The 20,570-nt window shown below is 40.7% G+C and overlaps 1 protein-coding gene across 3 annotated transcripts in view; it reads right to left on the bottom strand.

Annotated features, from left to right (window-relative positions):
* Positions 1 to 20,570, bottom strand: part of syt10 (synaptotagmin X) — a 143,780-nt gene that overhangs the window by 81,695 nt on the left and 41,515 nt on the right. The window lies entirely within an intron of this gene.

The raw sequence follows: 20,570 nt of genomic DNA, 5'->3' as shown, positions 1-20,570 counted from the left end.
TAACACAGGGTCACGGGGGTCTGCTGGAGCCAATCCCAGCCAATACAGGGCGCAAGGCAGGAACAAACTCTGGGCAGGGCGCCAGCCCACTGCAGGGCACACACACACACACATACCCACACACCAAGCACACACTAGGGACAATTTAGGATCGCCAATGCACCTAACCTGCATGTCTTTGGACTGTGGGAGGAAAACGGAGTACCCGGAGGAAACCCACGCAGACACAGGGAGAACATGCAAACTCCACGCAGGGAGGACCCGGGAAGTGAACCCAGGTCTCCTTATTGTGAGGCAGCAGCGCTACCACTGATAAAAAAAAGTTTAATAACTAAATGTAAAATATGTGTGGAAGACAAGGACTTTACTGGAGTTTCTGAATATACATCTGAAAGGATGACAAGAAAATATCACGTACTTTAAGAGGGAATAAAATCTGGAAGAATACATTTTTAGTAGCATTTTTATCACAGGATACCAAATGCACTACAGTGCAAAATCAACAAAATGCAGAACATCAGTATGCAAGATACTAATTGATTAGATGACAAAATGGAAAGCAGGTGTTTTTGCCAATACACCTGCTACAATTTTTTTGCCACAATAACAGGAACCAACCCTGAAAATCACCTCTTGTACATCACACTGCACACTCAACCATACACACACACTGCAGAAGTTTTGACCTAGTAAATTACTTAATATGTACGCCTTTGGGCAGGGAGAAAAGAACCAGTTTGTCTGGACTCTGGAGAACCTACCACAGACACAGAGAGAATGTGTCAACTCAATACATGTAGTACCTTGGCTGGAATTTAAACCCAGGGTTTTAAAGATGCGAGGCAGTACACCTAACTGCTGTGCCAACTTGCCACCTGTTAATGGATCAATGATGTAGAAAATGACAGTGATTAATCATCAAGTTGTTACAGTTTTACGAGGCATGTCAATACAAATGTAGAGTTTTGAGAGAATAATTCAGTATTCTATTTTGTCATATACAGCATATACAATATTTGTATGTAACAAAGAGAAGATTAAAACCAAAACAAATGATACATGGCTTGATTGGATGTTTGCAGTTATGATGGAAAGTAAGTGGGACAGTCTATATCATAGAAGGGCAAAGATAATGAGAAAACAGGAGTACAGTGAAGAAAGTGTGTAGAAAAATGCAATCATACATTAAAGAAAAAACCCAAGCATCTTAAAAGTGCTTATTTATGATAGTTCTACAAAACAATGTCCCTTTTCTGTCCCTGAGCTATGGTCCAAAAATAACTGTTTTCAAACAAATGGTACAGTTGAATTGGGAAGTTAATGCAGGTGCCTCACAGGCTTCTGCATAAGACTCCCCTATGACATTCTGACAGCTTCCCATCACATCACACATGGACTGATATGCCACACCAAAAGAGGCTCAGCAGTGGACTGATATAACACAACAGTCATATGTTCTCATCAGTTCACAATGCGTACATTAAGCACATTTTGCAACACTTTCATCTGTCTCAGATATTGAAGAGATATGAATCCCAACAGACAGGATGATCTCTGCAGACACAAGACTAGATTAACTCTGAGAGAAAGAGCCTCTATACTGTGGATGTACTTCCAAAAAGTACACCCAGAATGCTTTCAATGAGTTTCAAACCCACAACTCAGGCTGTCTTTTGTTTTGTGACTAACTGCAGTTTTCTTATAGGTATACATTTAGTTTTAAGGTTTAGTACATTTGTTTTAACATATAGGCAGAGTGGTAGCGCAAAGCTGGCAGGCATTCCATCCTTACAGTGCCAAATGTATTGGGTTTGCATGTTCTACCCGTGCATTTCTGGATTGATCGGTATTAGTGAGTGTGAGTATTATTACCTGTTTTAACACTGAATACTGAAAGTGTGTCAGTAATATTTTTCAATTAATAAAACATGTTTATTCCTTTGTGATATACTGTAAATAACATCCATCCTTTTTTTCCAACCCCAATCTGAGTCACTTGGGGGAACATTGGCCACTGTGTCACCAGATCATAGTGTTTCAAAATACAGTAAAACCCCACAGCACAAACTTAATTTGTCCTGGAAAACTGGTTGTGGACTGAGTTGGTCGTGAACTGGGGCAATTTAGTCCATAAGAAATAATGGACATAGAATTCATCTGTTCCAAGACCCCAAAGAATCCCATACATAACCTATTTAATATCCATATTTAATTTTTTCTGAATAAAATACAGTATTGTTTAACCATACCTAACCTATTTAATACCCATAACTGAGTTTTCTGCAAATTAAATTGTCGTTTTATGGAAAAACACATGAATAAAGAATAAATTGTACACTGTAAGAGATTGACATAAGCCCAGACAATTGAAATTAAAAAAGAAAATTTACTGTAACAAGACATTACCTTGACCAATGGCATCTTGGGTGACTGGTAATGGAGGGGAGGAAGAGGGGGAAAGGAGTGAGGTTATTATTTGGAAGAGGAGCCCCCCCTTCCGTAATAACTGTAGGTAGCTGATCCTCAGGAGTTTTTTCTCTAGGCCTACTGGGTACAGTCTGTAAAACACTGCCACCTGCTTCAGGCTCATTGGGCTTCAGTCTCTTTATAAACATATCCATAGTTGTTTGCCTCTGCCTGCATTTTAATAATTGCCTGAAGAAGTTCATTGTGCCATCATTGAACAAGTCTATATTACGGTTGGTCCTTTCTTTGTCAGAATGATGTTTTTCAGCAAATGTTTGCAATTCTACCCATTTTGCAAGCATTTCCTTGATTACTGAAGAAGGAATCTCCGTCAACTCTTCATTCCCCTCCTCTTCAGAGATCTCCTGTTCTGCCATCCTCTGTTGCTTGGCTAAAAGTTGCTTAAGTTCATCAGTGGACAGCTCCTCATTGGGTTCTTCCACTAACTCCGCCACATCATCACTGTCAACCTCCAAACCCATGGATTCAGCTATAGACACAACCACAGGGTCATTCTCAGGTGCAGCCTCAGAGTCAAATTCCTCAAGGTCTCTTTCTGAACAACTTTAAGCCACAGTTTCTTTCAAGCTGACATTAGTGTTCTTAAAGTTACTTTTCTATGAGGTGCAAGCAAGGTAGGATATTGAAATTTTAATTGAGTTTCACTGGTGATTTGGAAGCACTTCTGGAACAGTGCTTTTGTGTAAAGTTTCTTGAAGGAAGCAATGACCTGCTTGCTGGTCCATGGGCTAGAGGAGAGAAGTTGTACTGGGTGGCAAAAACTCAATGGTGAGCCAGGGGAACACTTCTGCCAAGTCTTCCTTCAAGTCTTTGCGGTGGGCAGGGGCATTGTCAGTAACAAGGAGTGCCTTCAGTGGCAATTGTTTTTCCTCAAGGTAACTTTTCACTGTTGGGCAAAACACTTCACGAACCCATTCAAAAAAAAGCTGTCTGGTTACTTTGGTAACTTTGGAAGCTTTGGTATTAGACCTCCAAATGACAGCTAATTGCTTTTTATAACGTTATGTTTTCCAAAAACTCGAGGGTTCTCTGAATGATAAACCATGAGAGGCTTCACTTTACAGTGACCACTTGGATTTGCATATAGCAATAAAGTCAGCATGTCCTTCACTGGCTTGTGCCCTGGCTTTTTTTATTCTTTTGTTATTTAGGTTCTCCAGGGCATTTTTTTCCAAAAAAGTCCAGTTTTGTTGCAGTTAAAAACTTGATGGGAACAAAATCCATTGCAAGATAAGAGTCTTTCAAACTTTGACAGGCTTCAGCAGCCTTTTTATCAGCATTAGCTGCTTCTCCATGCCTAGATACACCATGAATTTTAGTTCTTTCTATCAAATCAACCCCCACTAGCCCTAAATTCCCTATCAGCACTCCCTGATGGATAATCATTAGCAATATCAGCATGTATTGTCCTTGCCTTTTCACAAATAATAGCCTCCAATAAGCTATCATCAGCACACTGTCTTTCAGTTATCCAAAATAACAATAATCTTTCAACTGCATCAACTGCTGGTAGTCTGTTTTTAGAGAGTACACGTGTCACACCCTTAGAAACTTCAGCTTTTTTAATTTCCTCTTTGTTTTTCTGTAGTATTAGGGTGTTGTGCCTTGTTAGCCATTATGAATGTAGAGAAAAGCCAAGCAAGAAGCCAAGCCTTGAAGAAGGGGCCTGAGTTGCCTCAAAAGCTTGCATATTGTAATCTTTTTAGTTAGCCAATAAAAGGTGTCATTTTGCTTGGCTTTTCTCTTTGTTTTTCAAAATAGTAGATACAGTAGATTTACTCATGCCATACAAAGCTGAAAGATCAGTCACCCATATACCTCTGTTCTGTTTTTTGATAATTTCTTTCTTTGTTTCTATTGTTATTCATTATTGTACCTTCTTTGGTTTCGTGCTTACCTCTCTAGCTTTCTTTGGAATCATTATTATTTAGTAAAATGCACAAAATAATCACTAAATAACAGTAATATCATGGGCACAGTATGGAACATTGTATACAAAGCACTGGGTAATGCTGCACTTAATGTTTTAAGTCTTACGTCTATGATAAGGAAGGTGCTCATGTGATCAAAATGTGTTTACTTCTTTGGTCGTGCTTCGGGATTTTGGTCATGTTCTAATGCATTTTTTGGCATGAAAAACTGATCAGCTGCGGGCTGTACATGCATAGGTACATTCGTGCTGTGGGGTTTTACTGCATCTTTAGCAAATAACCAAATTAAAACTAAACAGATATTTTATTTATTAATTTCTGTTTCTGGATTGCATGCAGCACACTCTTTTCTGATTGGTTGTGCATTTGAGCCTTGAAAACCTGCTCACCCATTCCCTGAAGAGGAGATGCTACTCTTTTCTAGAAGACTAAGACTTCAGAGTTGGAGGTGCTGATTCTCCTTCCAACTGCTGTGGTGATATGGGTCCACAGCTCTTCCAGCAAAGGCCAGTTCAATTTTAAATAAATAATCTTAGCGAGGGGGCGTGGTGGCTGTAGGGTCTCAGGGTGATCTGCGGTGTGGGCGTTTCTCACCTAAGTGCACAGGTGAGAGACTGCCCACATCCGTGATTGTTCCTGGGGCTAATGTGCTGCAGCTGCTATGTCCTCTCTGCATATATAGAGAAGCCCGAGACGGTTGGAAAAAGGAAAAAAGAAAAAGAGAACGAGGAAGAAAGAAAGATGGAGGTTGCAGAAGGAAGCAGGAAGTGAGTGAGCAAGTGAGAGACAGCGGGTGCAGGAAGCAAGCGAGCTTGAACAGGCTCGCAGCAGCTGAGCAGGCAGCCTGGGTGATAGGCCGACACCCAGGGCGTAGTAGTTGTTGTCGCTCCCGCAGAGTTAGTTTCAGGAAGGACCGGGAGATGGGATGTGGTGTCCTCCACGTGAGAGCCTTGGCCGTTGGAGGAATTCTCAGGTCACTGTCAGGGGGAGCCAACCGGAGCCAAGGATCGGAAAGGCGACTGACAGTAGGAGAAGTAGGCAGAAGGTCAGCTGCATTGAGAGCGTCTCGCTTGTTGCAGGGCCCGCATGGGAGAAGCAGGTGAGACGCTAACACTAACAGAAAAGAAGCATCGGGCTTGTCATTTGTTTTTTTTAAAGACTGCTTCCTGAAGTGCGTTTTAACCTCGTTTTAAAGGAATAGTTTTGCTTTTGTATTTTAACCTCCGCACATTTCTTTTATTGGATTATTTATTGAACTGTTGAATGCACTGCTGCACTTTGATTTGAACACTTTTGTTTTGGATTACTTTTAATAAAAGTAACTTTGCACATTTGTTACATCATCCCCTTGCTCATTGTTATTGCCTCACTGTCTAGCTCATTGGTGACATTACCGACAGTGTTGGGTTCAAGGGCTCCCTAACAGTGGATGGGAGCATGGAGCTGAACCCGCATCGTCACAACCTCACCCTACTCAAATTATTCTAGTGCATTCCTGAGTTCACAGTCCACAGTCCAAAATGACTCAAGCTATTTGTAAAGTTCTATCATGACATTGATGTAGAGCACACTAATATTAAGAATCATAATTATGAAGAAATTATGAAGAAAAACCCTCTGGAACATTTGGAAAAACATACATAAATATTTACTGAAGATTTTTAAATGCATTATTGCAGTTTATTGTAAGCTACTAACATTTGTTCATGTAGTCTATGTTTCAACAATATTTCCCAAAATTATTTATCAATACATATAGCACATTTAATTAATTTATAAATGCAAAAAACAGAAACATTAAAATGTTTCTTTTATGATAAAAGTATAAATAGAGCTTATAAACACAAAATACAACTACTACTAAAATTCAGTTTTTAACAGATTGGATTTTTCAAAATGTTTTAACATTTTGATAGAAAATATGCAAAACTAGAACAAACTTTTGTGGCTTTTATAACCAGTCACAGCATGGTAGCAAGTACAAATGAAGTAGAAATTGCATTGAAAAAATTCTAATGCAAAACTTACATGTAACCAGCTTCCAGATTTGTTACCATGTACATGCTAATTCATCACTTATTTATATTATAGCCAGATGCCTATCCTGACACTAACCTATCCAGCCATTTTCTATACCAACTTATCCAAGCAGTGTCAAACGGCAGCTGGATCAAATCCCAGCATGTATCAGGCAAAAGGCAGGAACTATACCATGTGTGGAACGAGCCCTGGACACAGACAGGCAGACATGTTTTAATCACCACCACACGTTTATTTACAACTACTATATACAATGTTCAGTGCACCACAAACTCCAATCTTCCCCAAAGTCCAGGCCAACCACATTATGCCTTCTTCGGACCGCCTCCTTCTCTCTCTCTTCACTGACCTCGTCTGTCTTCCACCCGACTCCAGCCCCTCTGTGAAAGGAGGCGGCCCCTTTATAAGCACCCGGATGTGCTCCAGGTGTGTTCCGGCAATCTCCCACCCGACAGTGTGGCGGAAGTGCCGGCTGCGTACCCGGAAGCACTCCAGGTGTCCCCACATGTCTTCCCCCCAGCACTTCCGGGTGTGGCGGAAGCGCTGGGGTCCAGGGTTCTCCAGGCATGGGGGCACCCCCTGGTGGTGACCACGGGCGGTCACCCCCTCGTGGTCTGGAGGAGGCATGAGCCCTCCTCCTGTCTTCCTGGGCATCCCGGCTGGGTGCCACCCCCAGCCGTGTGCCACACAGGACAGGGCACAAGTTCATTGCAGCTGACACTAACACTCAGCACCAAAGGCTGGTTTACCCCCTTGTTGCCTATATTCTACAGTGTACATGACAAAGAACCCATATTTAGGTTAGATATTTACTTTTTTCTTTTATAATTTTATTATCTTCTATCAAGTTTTTCCTACACTTTCCTTGCTGTCTATGCAAAGTTTACTTTTTCTCTTTGTGTCTACTACTTTCGTCTCAGAGTATTATTTTTCCTTCCACAACCCAAAAACATACAAATGTTAGGTACTTTAAACTGACCCTGTATAAGGATGGGTGCCTGAATATGCCTGACAAATTGTCTAGCAGCCTATCCAGTGTTAGTTCCTTCTTTGTACCTAATACTAGGCCCTCAAGAATCTGAATCAGATTAAAGAGGTTCAAGAATGGATTGAAGGATGAATTAACACATTCTTTTTTCAAAAGGGGTGATGTATTTCTTGTAATAACTGCAAGTGGTCTAGATGTGGTACCATAAATGTATTATACAGTACTATAACAGCACCAACTCTTGTATCAGTCTGATGATGACATCAGTGCTAAATCAGCACAAGTGTGACCTGGTCATATTCAAATGAGCAGCTTCGATGCCAACCGCAGGGGAGACTATGAAAAAGGGTAAGCCTGACACAAGTACACAATCTCCATTCTAGACTGGGCAAAGCAATTTGCCCCTCTAAGAAAAGCAAAGGAGTGCTACCTAAAAGATCCATGAAAGAAGCAAGAATCCTTTGTGTGTGCCTCAGCAAGTACCGCAAAGGGCTATAATACATTCTAAATATACAGTAAGTCTTCACTTGCACCATACACACAATTTGTTGAAGTATACGTATTTGTAGAACTCATTGACCGTCTATTTAAGGATACATAGTAATAGGTTGAAATACTCTTTCATTCCAATTTCTATTAATCTTCTAATCTTCAATTTTAATTAACATCCATAGATTTAAATGATAGGATGAACAGTTCGTATTTGCATCAATCATCAGTCTACTTGAAATACTGATTTCATCTTTATGTCTAATATGTTTCATATAATGTTTCAGTATGCTCACTCCCATAGTTTATCCGTTTGTGATAAGTTTATGTTTTATGGTTGTGTTCTTTGTTGATGTGTTTTTAGTGTTATGGCATAGTATTTCTGTAAAACATGCTGACAAACCAAAGTTCCCACTTGGAACAATTTGAATTCATGTATAGATATTATTTTAATAATGTTTCCATCAAAGCTGCTTTTTTATTTCATTATGTAATTAGGCTAACTAAAATGAAAACATTTTTCTTTGAAAGCTCAGTATTAAATAAGCTAAAATAAGCCATTTTATATGAATTATATTTAAGAATCGTTGTCTTAAATATTGATTGTTACTCTCCAAAGTATCTAGTGTAGGGAGAGCCTTAAACAAGACTCCTTTTTTGAATACATTTAGCTAATATGTAGATTCCTCAAAAACTAGAAATGACTGAATCAAAGTAATGGATCCATCTTGATATTAGCTTTTGTGTCTTAACTACATGTTTAAAAAAAAAAGCAAAGAAAAAAAAACACCACAGTGGTGAACTTTACAGGTCATTGGAGAAGTCTTTCTACTGTGGATTGAGAGTTTTACTTTGTGGAAACCAAAGCATGGGCACATTTTCCTCATCCTGATTCCCTCTGTCATTGAACATTTTTGACATTTAATGTTCCCAATTCTTTATTTTAGTTATGTCATTTACTGAATGAACAAAATTATCCAACCCCAGTTGGCACTATGTGAAAAAGTAATTGCCCCATACATTTAATATTGTGGCATCTTTACCTTCAATGATGGCAACTAAATACTTATTTATAATTCAATATCAGTTTTTTACATTGCTTTGCAGGAATGTTAGCCCAGATTTCTTTTTCAAACTGTTTTGAGTATATATTGATAGGCTATTGAGCATGAACTTCATGTCTCAGGACCTGCCCCATCATGTTAATTGGGTTCTAGGACTGAGATAGATCAGTTCAAAACTTCACTTTTCCTCTTTTGAGCCATTCTGATGTTAGCTTTTATTTGTGTTATATATTTTTATCTTGCAGCATTACTCAACTTCAGTTTCAGCTTATGATACAGAATAGGCTGCCCTCATAAAATTTCTGACTATGTGGATTACATGTTTCATGTCTTTCTTGGAGGTGCTCTCTCAGAGCATCCCCAAATATTTAATCTAATTGATTTGAAAGCATGTAGTGATATAAAATACATAGCTTGAACATTGCCCTCTCCCAATAAACTATAGTAACTGTGATTGTCATAAATTAAATAATATGTGAACTAATAAGACATTATTACTTTTGGCTATTCATGAATATTCAAGAACATCAAGGAATCTTTTACTTCTTGGTCTTCTCTACCTTTATCATTGACCTCTAGACAAACTATCAAAATTAGCATACTTAATAATCATAATTAGTTACAGTGATCCCTCGCTATATCGCGCTTCGCCTTTCGCGGCCTCACTCCATCGCGGATTTTATATGTAAGCATATTTAAATATATATCGCGGATTTTTCGCTGCTTCGCGGGTTTCTGCGGACAATAGGTCTTTTAATTTCTGGTGCATGCTTCCTCAGTTGGTTTGCCCAGTTGATTTCATACAAGGGACGCTATTGGCAGATGGCTGAGAAGCTATCCAGCTTACTTTCTCTCTCTCTCTCTCTCTCTTGCGCTGACGTAGGGGGGTGTGAGCAGGGGGGCTGTGTGCAGCTGCTTCCTGAAAGGACATGCTGCACGGAGCTTCGCATACTTAAAAGCTCAAAGGGCACGTATTGATTTTTTTTATCTGTCTCTCTATCTCTCTCTATCTCTCTCTCTCTCTCTCTCTCTCTTCCTCTTTCTTCCTGCTCCTGACAGAGGGGGTGCGAGCTGCCGCCTTCAACAGCTTTGTACCGGCGGTGCTTCGCATACTTAAAAGCCAAAAAGCCCTATTGATTTTTTTTTTGACTGCTTGCTTTGCACTCCTTTGAAAAGGAAGATATGTTTGCATTCTTTTAATTGTGAGACAGAACTGTCATCTCTGTCTTGTCATGGAGCACAGTTTAAACTTTTGAAAAAGAGACAAATGTTTGTTTGCAGTGTTTGAATAACGTTCCTGTCTCTCTACAACCTCCTGTGTTTCTGCGCAAATCTGTGACCCAAGCATGACATTCTAAAAATAACCATATAAACATATGGTTTCTACTTCGCGGATTTTCCTATTTCGCGGGTGGCTCTGGAACGCAACCCCCGCAATGGAGGAGGGATTACTGTATTTCAATTTCTTTAATGCTATGCCATCTCCTTCTACTCTTACTAAACACTGGTGGAATGGGAGGTTGTTGGTTTCTGAGTTTTCAAGACAAGGCCAAAACAAGTCCATTAAAAACATTGTTTTGAGTCAGGACAGATGGGAGGACAAAATACATTTGCTGGATTTGGAAATTTATTTCTGGGTATTCTCTTTACATCCAATATGGAGCTAGCTATACTTTCCAGTTAATTTTACATGTCTGATTTAGTACTGAATCCCATGCTTCTCTCAGTACATCCATTTACAGATTCTTAAATCCACTCCTGCTAGATTGCATTCCTTAGCTTCATATGCATTGGAAACATGTCATAACGTGCAAAAAGTGCATCCAACCTCTTGCCCAAAATGGTATTTGCAGACCCGATCTTCAATAATCCAACACTTTGTACTGGTTGTAATCCTATATCCTATCCTTTTTTGGTCACTGCAGGGAGTTATGACTCTCTGTGATGGTTTTTACTAACCCTGGGTTATAGTGTTCCAACTTCTGTGATCCAACTGTACAATTCCAACTGCCGCTTTTTCATATTTTTGCAAAATAGGTATTTTCTTAAGGCTTGTTGAGCACCACAGACTTTTCCACTTCCTTTTTTACTCTCTTTTAAATATCTATAGTTCTCTGTCCTCTGCCTCAAAACCTACGGAAACTATGTACACAGTTTTAAACAAAGCCTCCTAAAAACATACATACTGTATTTACTCATAGTGACAGCATGGTCGCTCTTTTGCACTCCCAGTCTTTTAAGAAGCTATTCTAAAAATGTCCTATTTCCCAATTTAAGTTTGTATCTTTTTCTCTTACACCGTTATTTCTCCTCTGTAGCTAGAAATGACTACCCATACTTTATTTAGTTGTTTACTGCTTGTTGTTTGTTTCAATAAACATTTGATCATAAAAAAGAAATTATGATAAAAAAAAAAATCTAGGTTTTGAAGCAGAAAAGCATTCCCATGTCACTGCATATTACCGCCATGTTTGACTGATGGTCTTCCTGTGGAATGCTGTGTTTGATCGTACCTGACTTACTGGGAACTTTCTTTTCTGAAAAGTTCAATTATATCTTATCTGTTCATAAAACATTCTTCCAAAAGGCTTGGGTATGATCAAGCGGCTCACTCACATATAAAAAGTGATAATTTACATTCTCGTCAGTTAGCAGCAGGGTCTGCTTTTCTTATTCCAATGATGCCTATTTTTCCCTCAAAATGTTTTTTATTGTGGGTGTAATGCACACTAACCTTTGCTGATGCAAGAGAGACTGACAGTTCTCTGGATATTTTTGTATCCTTTGTAACTTCATGAATAACTATAGCTGCATCCTTGGAATATTTTTTTCCTTTTGTTTTCCACTTGGCTATGATGGCTTCCATCAACGCTCAGTAGAGTCCCAGTGCATTACGAATGGTTTTATGGCCCTTTCTGGAATGAATTCCTGATATCTTGAGGATTTTTTTTTTTTATCATGACATTATGCGTTTTATGAATGTTTGTCTTGACATCTTGGCTGTGATGGTAAGCGTCAAAATGTGAGACATTTATATTGTGCAAGGCTGACTGTAATAAACCCTGGCTGTGTTCAGTCAGCTGAACATTAGTGATAACCCCATAAGATATAAATAAGTTAAAAAGATATGTCATTTGTTTAGTCAGATGTATTTAGCCTAATATCACATTAAGCTATATTTTGGTAGAAAATCAAAAAACATTCAATATTAAAGGTTTACAATAATATAGGAAATAAGGAAAAGGCAAATACTTTTGCACTGAAATGTGCATGAAACTAACAAGGTCACCATTAATGTGTTTCCTTAATAAAAATATTTATTACATGATCATATATTCTTCATTCTTCATTCTCTCTGAAGGGGAAGGAGCCTGAGCTAGTGTGCGAAGTTGAGAGGTTCCGGCTAGATATAGTTGGACTCACCTCGACGCACAGCTTGGACTCTGGAACCAATCTCCTTGAGAGGGGCTGGACTCTCTACCACTCTGGAGTTGCCCCCGGTGAGAGGCGCCGAGCAGGTGTGGGTATACTTATTGCCCCCCAACTTGGAGCCTGTACATTGGGGTTTACCCCGGTGGACGAGAGGGTAGCCTCCCTTTGCCTTCGGGTGGGGGGACGGGTCCTAACTGTTGTTTGTGCGTATGCACCGAACAGCAGTTCGGAGTACCCACCCTTTTTGGAGTCCCTGGAGGGGGGTGCTAGAGGGCATACCTTCTGGGGACTCCCTCGTTCTGCTGGGAGACTTCAATGCTCACGTGGGCAATGACAGTGAGACCTGGAAGGGCGTGATTGGGGAGGAATGGCCCCCCTGATCTGAACCCGAGCGGTGTTTTGTTATTGGACTTCTGTGCTCGTCACAGATTGTCCATAACGAACACCATGTTCAAGCATAGGGGTGTTCATATGTGCACTTGGCACCAGGACACCCTAGGCCTCAGTTCGATGATCGATTTTGTGGTCGTGTCGTCGGACTTGCGGCCACATGTCTTGGACACTCGGGTGAAGAGAGGGGGCGGAGCTGTCAACTGATCACCACCTGGTGGTGAGTTGGCTTCGATGGTGGGGGAGGATGCCGGTCAGGCGTGGTAGGCCCAAACGTGTTGTGAGGGTCTGCTGGGAACGTCTGGCAGAGCCCCCTGTCAGAAGTAGCTTCAACTCCCACCCTCCGGCAGAACTTCAACCACATCCCGAGGGAGGTGGGGGACATTGAGTCCGAATGGGCCATGTTCCGTGCCTCTATTGTTGAGGCAGCTGACCGGAGCTGTGGCCGTAAGGTGGTCGGTGCCTGTCGTGGCGGCAATCCCCGAACCCGCTGGTGGACACCGGCGGTGAAGGATGCCGTCAAGCTGAAGAAGGAGTCCTACGGGACCCTTTTGTCCTGTGGGACCCCGGAGGCAGCTGATAGGTACCGGCAGGCCAAGCGGAATGCGGCTTTGGTGGTTGCTGAGGCAAAAACTCGGGCGTGGGAGGAGTTTGGGGAGGCCATGGAGAATGACTTTCGGACGGCTTCGAGGAGATTCTGGTCCACCATTCGGCGTCTCAGGAAGGGGAAGCAGTGCAGTGTCAACACTGTATATGGTGGGGATGGTGCGCTGCTGACCTCGACTCGGGATGTTGTGGGTCGGTGGGGGGAATACTTCGAAGACCTCCTCAATCCCATTAACATGCCTTCCAATGAGGAAGCAGAGCCTGGGGACTCAGAGGTGGGCTCCCCCATCTCTGGGACTGAGGTCACCGAGGTGGTCAAAAAACTCCTTGGTGGTAGGGCCCCCGGGGGTGGATGAGATACGCCCGGAGTTCCTCAAGGCTCTGGATGTTGTAGGACTGTCTTGGCTGACACGCCTCTGCAACATCGCATGGACATCAGGGACAGTGCCTCTGGATTGGCAGACCGGGGTGGTGGTCCCCCTCTTTAAGAAGGGGGATCGGAGGGTGTGTTCCAACTACAGAGGGATCACACTCCTCAGCCTCCCTGGAAAAGTCTATTCAGGTGTCCTGGAGAGGAGGGTCCGTCGGATAGTCGAGCCTCGGATTCAGGAGGAACAGTGTGGTTTTCGTCCTGGTCGCGGAACAGTGGACCAGCTCTGTACCCTTAGCAGGGTCCTGGAGGGTGCATGGGAGTTTGCCCAACCAGTCTACATGTGTTTTGTGGACTTAGAAAAGGCATTCGACCGTGTCCCTTGGGGAATCCTGTGGGGGGTACTCCGAGAGTATGGGGTACCGGCCCCCCTGATAAGGGCTGTTCAGTCCCTGTACGATCGGTGCCAGAGCTTGGTCCGCATTGCCGGCAGTAAGTCGAACCCGTTTCCAGTGAGAGTTGGACTCCGCCAGGGCTGCCCTTTGTCACCGATTCTGTTCATATCTTTTATGGACAGAATTTCTAGGCGCAGCCAGGGTGTTGAGAGGGTCCAGTTTGGTGGGCTCAGGATTGGGTCACTGCTTTTTGCAGATGATGTTGTCCTGTTTGCTTCATCAGGCCGTGATCTTCAGCTCTCTCTGGATCGGTTCGCAGCCGAGTGTGAAGCGGCTGGGATGAGAATCAGCACCTCCAAATCTGAGACCATGGTCCTCAGCCGGAAAAGGGGTGGGGTGCCCTCTGAGGGTTGGTAGCGAGATCCTGCCCCAAGTGGAGGAGTTCAAGTATCTCGGGGTCTTGTTCACGAGTGAGGGAAGAATGGAGCGTGAGATCGACAGGCGGATCGGTGCGGCATCCGCAGTAATGCGGGCATTGCATTGGTCTGTCGTGGTGAAAAAGGAGCTGAGCCGCAAGGCGAAGCTCTCAATTTACCAGTCGATCTATGTTCCTACCCTCACCTATGGTCATGAGCTATGGGTAGTGACCGAAAAGAACGAGATCGCGAATACAAGCGGCTGAAATGAGTTTCCTCCGCAGGGTGTCTGGGCTTTCCCTTAAAGATAGGGTGAGAAGCTCAGTCATCCGGGAGGGGCTCAGAGTAGAGCCGCTGCTCCTCCGCATCGAGAGGAGTCAGATGAGGTGGCTCGGGCATCTGATCAGGATGCCTCCTGGACGCCTCCCTGGTGAGGTGTTCCGGGCACGTCCAACCGGGAGGAGGCCCCGGGGAAGACCCAGGACACGCTGGAGGGACTATGTCTCTCGACTGGCCTGGGAACGCCTTGGGATTCTCCCGGAAGAGCTAGAAGAAGTGGCCGGGGAGAGGGAAGTCTGGGCATCTCTGCTCAAGCTGCTGCCCCCGCGACCCGACCTCGGATAAGCGGGAGACAATGGATGGATGGATGGATATTCTTCATTTTACAGCATTCCTGTTATCAAAAGTACACATTTAATTTTCACAATCATTAACAGCTATACATTAATTAATCATCAGTGGAAAATGCTTGTCAATCTCTTCTTTTTTTAAAGATTAAATTCAGGGATTTTGCCTTTTTTGTTCTGTCTATAGAGTTTTATTACAATTGAAGTTGAATTTTCACTTTATGGGGTTAATGTTAAAATGGTTATAAGGAAGAAATGCATAGAACCTACAAAATATGAAATCTTAATTTTCAATGTTGTCTTTTGAAAAATGTGTAAACTATTAAATGAATATTTTGAGAAAAAAAACAAACAAAAAAACACAGCTTTTCAAATTCCCTACAATTCAGACAATTCTTAGGCTTTCTAACTTTGGTCTCCTTATAATTGTACTGATTTTATCAACCATCAACTAAATGAGATTTTGTTAGTTTTCATATAACCTTACAATTAATTGTATGCTTCTTGTGGTCCACATTAAAATTTTGTTCTGTCATTTAACTTACATTCTAAATCACGAAAATGTCTTATTTATTTGAGTACCTCAGATAAACTAACCTTTTAAATAAATAATGATAAAAATAATGAAGCACTAGGAGAAAATTATTTTTTACTACTTAATATTTTCAATTGTAACATAAACTCAACATTCTTAATCATGTATAATCTAATTTGGAGGTGTCACAGCCTATCCTGGTAATATTATGTCAAAGCACATAGAAACTCTCCCTGGTTTAATGAAAACACTCAAACTCTTAAATTAGAGTGTCGAAAACTGGAGCGCAGATGGAGAACAACAAAGCTACATTTCTTTCAAATTGTATGGACAGAGAGCGTTAATACATATATAAAAAACCCTCTTTAAAGCTCGCTCAGAATACTATTCTACATTAATAGATAATAATAAAAATCCTCGGGTACTGTTTAGAACAGTGGCTAAATTAACAAATAGAAATTCAGATCAACAACAGCAGTACAGACTTAATGAACTTCTAAAAAAAATAAAAATATAAGATCCCAGATCTCTGCATCACAGTACAAACCAAATACTAGCTTAGCAGACCCTGTCTCTCATTGCATTCAGCACTTTAGTAATTTTAATCCTGTAACTGAGCAGGAAGTCTTAACTTTAATTTCTAAAATGAAGCCCACTACTTGTTCCCTAGATCCAGTGCCAACAAAACTAGTAAAAAGTGCAATGGATGTTCTTGCAGCACCTATTCTAAACATTATCAGTAGTTCATTATTGCATGGCACAGTACCTGATACACTAAAAGTGTCAGTCATTAAACCATTACTTAAAAAGTCAGACCTAGACCCACACATACTAAATAATTATAGGCCTATTTCAAATCTACCATTTCTCTCTAAAATACTAGAAAAAGTAGTCGGCAGTCAGCTTCAGACACACCTTACGCATTACAATTTATTTGAGAAATTCCAGTCTGGTTTTTGCACTGGTCATAGTACAGAGACGGCACTAACGTGGGTTGTAACCGACATTCTGATATCCTCTGATGAAGGAAACTCCACTGTAATTACGTTGTTGGACTTAAGTGCAGCATTTGACACCATCAACCATTCTATTTTACTGCACAGGCTAGAAAATGATGTTGGGCTTACAGGCACCGTGCTCGCTTGGTTTAGTTCTTACTTATCAAATCGATTCCAATATGTACAGAAATGTGCTGACAGTACTCCATCATTATATACAGAAGTTCAATATGGTGTCCCGCAGGGCTCAGTACCTGGACCTTTACTGTTTTAACTTTATATGCTTCCACTGGGATCTATCATTAGAAAACATAATGTTAATTTTCACTCGTATGCAGATGACACACAGTTATACCTTTCATTTAAATCAAATGAAGTTTCTCCGATGTTGTCTTTAATTAGTTGTGTTAGCGAATTAAAGGAGTGGATGAATGAGAAATAAAAACAGAGATGTTAATTGTTGTGAGGGAATGACGCTGATCATAATAATATTTTGTCATCATTCAACTCAGTTGGAATCCCAATTAATTTTACTGAATCAGCCCGCAATCTAGGAGTTATCTTTGACTCTAGCATGTCATTTAAAGCGCATATTACAAAGTTGTCCAAAACATGTTTCTTCCATCTTAAAAATGTTAGGAAATTAAGGCGCTTTCTAAATAAACAATTTTCTGAGAAATTAATTCATGCATTTATCTCTAGTAGGATTGACTACTGCAATGCGGTTTTCACTGGATGTTCAAACTGTTCTCTATACAGCCTCCAGTTAATCCAAAATGCGGCTGCAAGAATTATTACAAGAACAAGAAAATACGAACGCATAACTCCAGTTCTTAAATCCTTACACTGGCTCCCGGTTAAGTTTAGGGCAGATTTCAAAATCCTCCTTTTAACATATAAAACATTAAATGGCCAAGGTCCGGCTTACTTCTCTGAATTTATCATGACTTACAAACCTGAGCGCACATTAAGATCTCAAGATGCCGGTCTGCTTATGGTTCCAAGGATTAATAAAATAGCAATGGGAGGTCGAGCTTTTAGTTACAGGGCCCCTAAACTGTGGAATGGTCTGTCTGCTACTGTAAGGAATGCCCCTTTGGTCTCAGCTTTTAAATCCCGGCTGAAGACTCACTACTTCAGTTTAGCATATCCTGACTAGAGCTGCTGATTAACTGTACATACTGCATCTCTGTTGTTAGCACTAAAACATAAGTAACATGATAGTTATAATTAGATACTAACCCTCACCTATTCTGTTTCTTTTCTTGGTACTCAAATGTGACACTTGGTGCCACGGCCCACCTGCCAAGTTATTTTGCCTGCCTAAGGTAAAGTCATCCCTGATGGAGGATCGCAGGAATCATGGGAAAGAGGGGTCCTTTCATCGGATTGGCTGGCCCAGCACTGTTTCAGCCGTGGAATGGCCAAATGGGGGAGGCAGCTTGATGGATGAGGTCTCCAGGACTCTAAAAATCATCTACTGTTAAATTCTGCTCCGTACTTCTAAAATTTTTATTTTTTTTTACTTCTAAAAAATGTTTGATTTTATACTGTATTGAGGATTTGTTCTGTTCTGTGTATTGTATTGTATTGACCCCCTTCTTTTGACACCCACTGCATGCTCAACCTACCTGGAAAGGGGTCTCTCTTTGAACTGCCTTTACCAAGGTTTCTTCCATTTTTCCCTACAAGGTTTTTTTTGGGAGTTTTTCCTTGTCTTCTTAGAGAGTCAAGGCCGGGGGGCTGTCAAGAGGCAGGGCCTGTTAAAGCCCATTGCGGCACTTCCTGTGTTATTTTGGGCTATACAAAAATAAACTGTATTGTATTGTATTGTAAAGGGAGGAAAAAACCCAAGACCAACATCATTTGTGAAAGTTTCACAGCTTTTCAGCTGATATAGTAGGGATTGGCAATGACATAACAGACAACGTTAGCCAAAAGACACAAAAACTGTGCCTAATTATCTGGTTTCAAATTATAAATTTTGTGTGTACGCAGAATTTGATTCTATACAGAAATACAAGATGAACATTGTAAAAATCCTGAAAAAAACAATTGAATTTTAAAAATTTTCAAACTATAATAAACATTTGAATATAATCAAAATTCAGATATGACTGTGGCAGTTTCACTCATTAGTGTATTTGTCATCAGAGCAGCCTGAAACTCAGGTCAGATTTTTACTTTGTTGTAGTATTAGAAGAAGAAGTTATTGTTATTGTCATTTGTACAGAGTACACTGAAATTCTTTCTTGCACTTCTTACTTCAATCAAAATATAAGGCATAGCCACTGTCCAAGAATATATTAAAATTAATAATCCAGTTTTATTTCATGCAAAATAATGAGTGATATTGCTGCACAATTAGTTTTTTGTTATTTTGTAAGACATTAGCTTTTTAATGTAAATACTTTTGTAATTTTATATGAGGCTTTAGTTTATAGACTCTTGGATAATGAGACATGCTGAGATGTTTCTGAAAATCATTAGGTGATAAGCTTGTTTACAAGGATTGAGCAGATATGGAAGATACAAATGGGTAGTGAGGAACTGCTGGAATGGGTAGATCATGTCACTGGTCTTAAAAATGTCAGCTCTTAAAGGAAGAGCTCCTCCTGTATTATGGAAGAGGGCATGGATAAATAGTCTGAACACACCATATTTAAAGACCTCAGAGGTGCAGACAGCTGCAATCAGCTGTGGCTCAGGATTACCAATGCCTTTCATGGCAGTATTCTGTCACTGTAAGTGACAAGAAAGGTGGTAAATTAGCAAGAATCAGGAGCTGTGAGACAGAACATGGTCTGATCCAAAAGCAAGAGCCAGAAGCAAGTAAGACAAAAGAATGCCGATTACCAAAGCTCATTATGTACACCAGCAAAAATTGTCAAAAATAAACAACCCAAAAGTCCTAACTACCTAAAATGATTCTAGAACAACAAAATGCACAAGAAGTTGTTTTAAAAAATTCAGAAACTCAGACAGAAACTAGCCTGTCACCATCTTATATAGACAAATAGCAAAGACATAATACAATACATGATCAGTGTGTCACAAGACTGGCAGTGGGACTAGTGACTGAAATATTGCATATGGCCTTGCAAAAAACACACTGCATGGCAGCCAATGTTGTTCATATTATGATACAAAGATGACATTAAAAAATTATAATAATCACAAAACATAATTATCAAAATATTCATGAAAAGAATTATGTAGGGGGGAAAACTGAAATATGACATGAAGTAACTCTGGGATCCAGTGGATGACACCAATAGCATAAGAAGTTATCATGTTAAAGAAACAGGACTTTCAGGAAACGTTAGCAAGAGCATCTCCAAATTTGACTGAGAGGACTCAGAAAATGTGGGCATGACATTGCTGTGTTGCAAGTAATTTTCTGAAAGAGAGGGGAAAAATGTGACCTTGCAGTGCCTCAAGAATGGCAGACTGGAGTAGTGGTCAGCACTTTTAAAAAGGGAAAGGACAGTAGTTTTTATCTTTTCTTCTTTTATTTAAACAAGGAATCACACTTTCCTTACAAAAGCTTAGTTACAAGAGACTTTATACCTACTGTAGAAGGAACAGTGCAGAAGTTGTTATGGTGATTGAACAGCAGATAATCCTTGATGTACAAATGTTGGAGGGATCATGCAGGTTTATAAATCCTAAATGCATATTCTTAACAGATCTTAGAAATGTGCAACAAGAGTATTGGGTTCCAGGATCTCTGCTGTCATTTGTTCCCTGCATTTTCCTGACCTAAATGAGATTCTAGCCCAGGATCGAGTAAGCCTAGGCCT

The sequence above is a fragment of the Erpetoichthys calabaricus genome, chromosome 1 (assembly GCF_900747795.2).
Source record: "Erpetoichthys calabaricus chromosome 1, fErpCal1.3, whole genome shotgun sequence".
In the NCBI taxonomy this organism is placed as follows: domain Eukaryota; kingdom Metazoa; phylum Chordata; class Cladistia; order Polypteriformes; family Polypteridae; genus Erpetoichthys; species Erpetoichthys calabaricus.
This window is presented reverse-complemented; position numbering and strand designations above follow the sequence as displayed.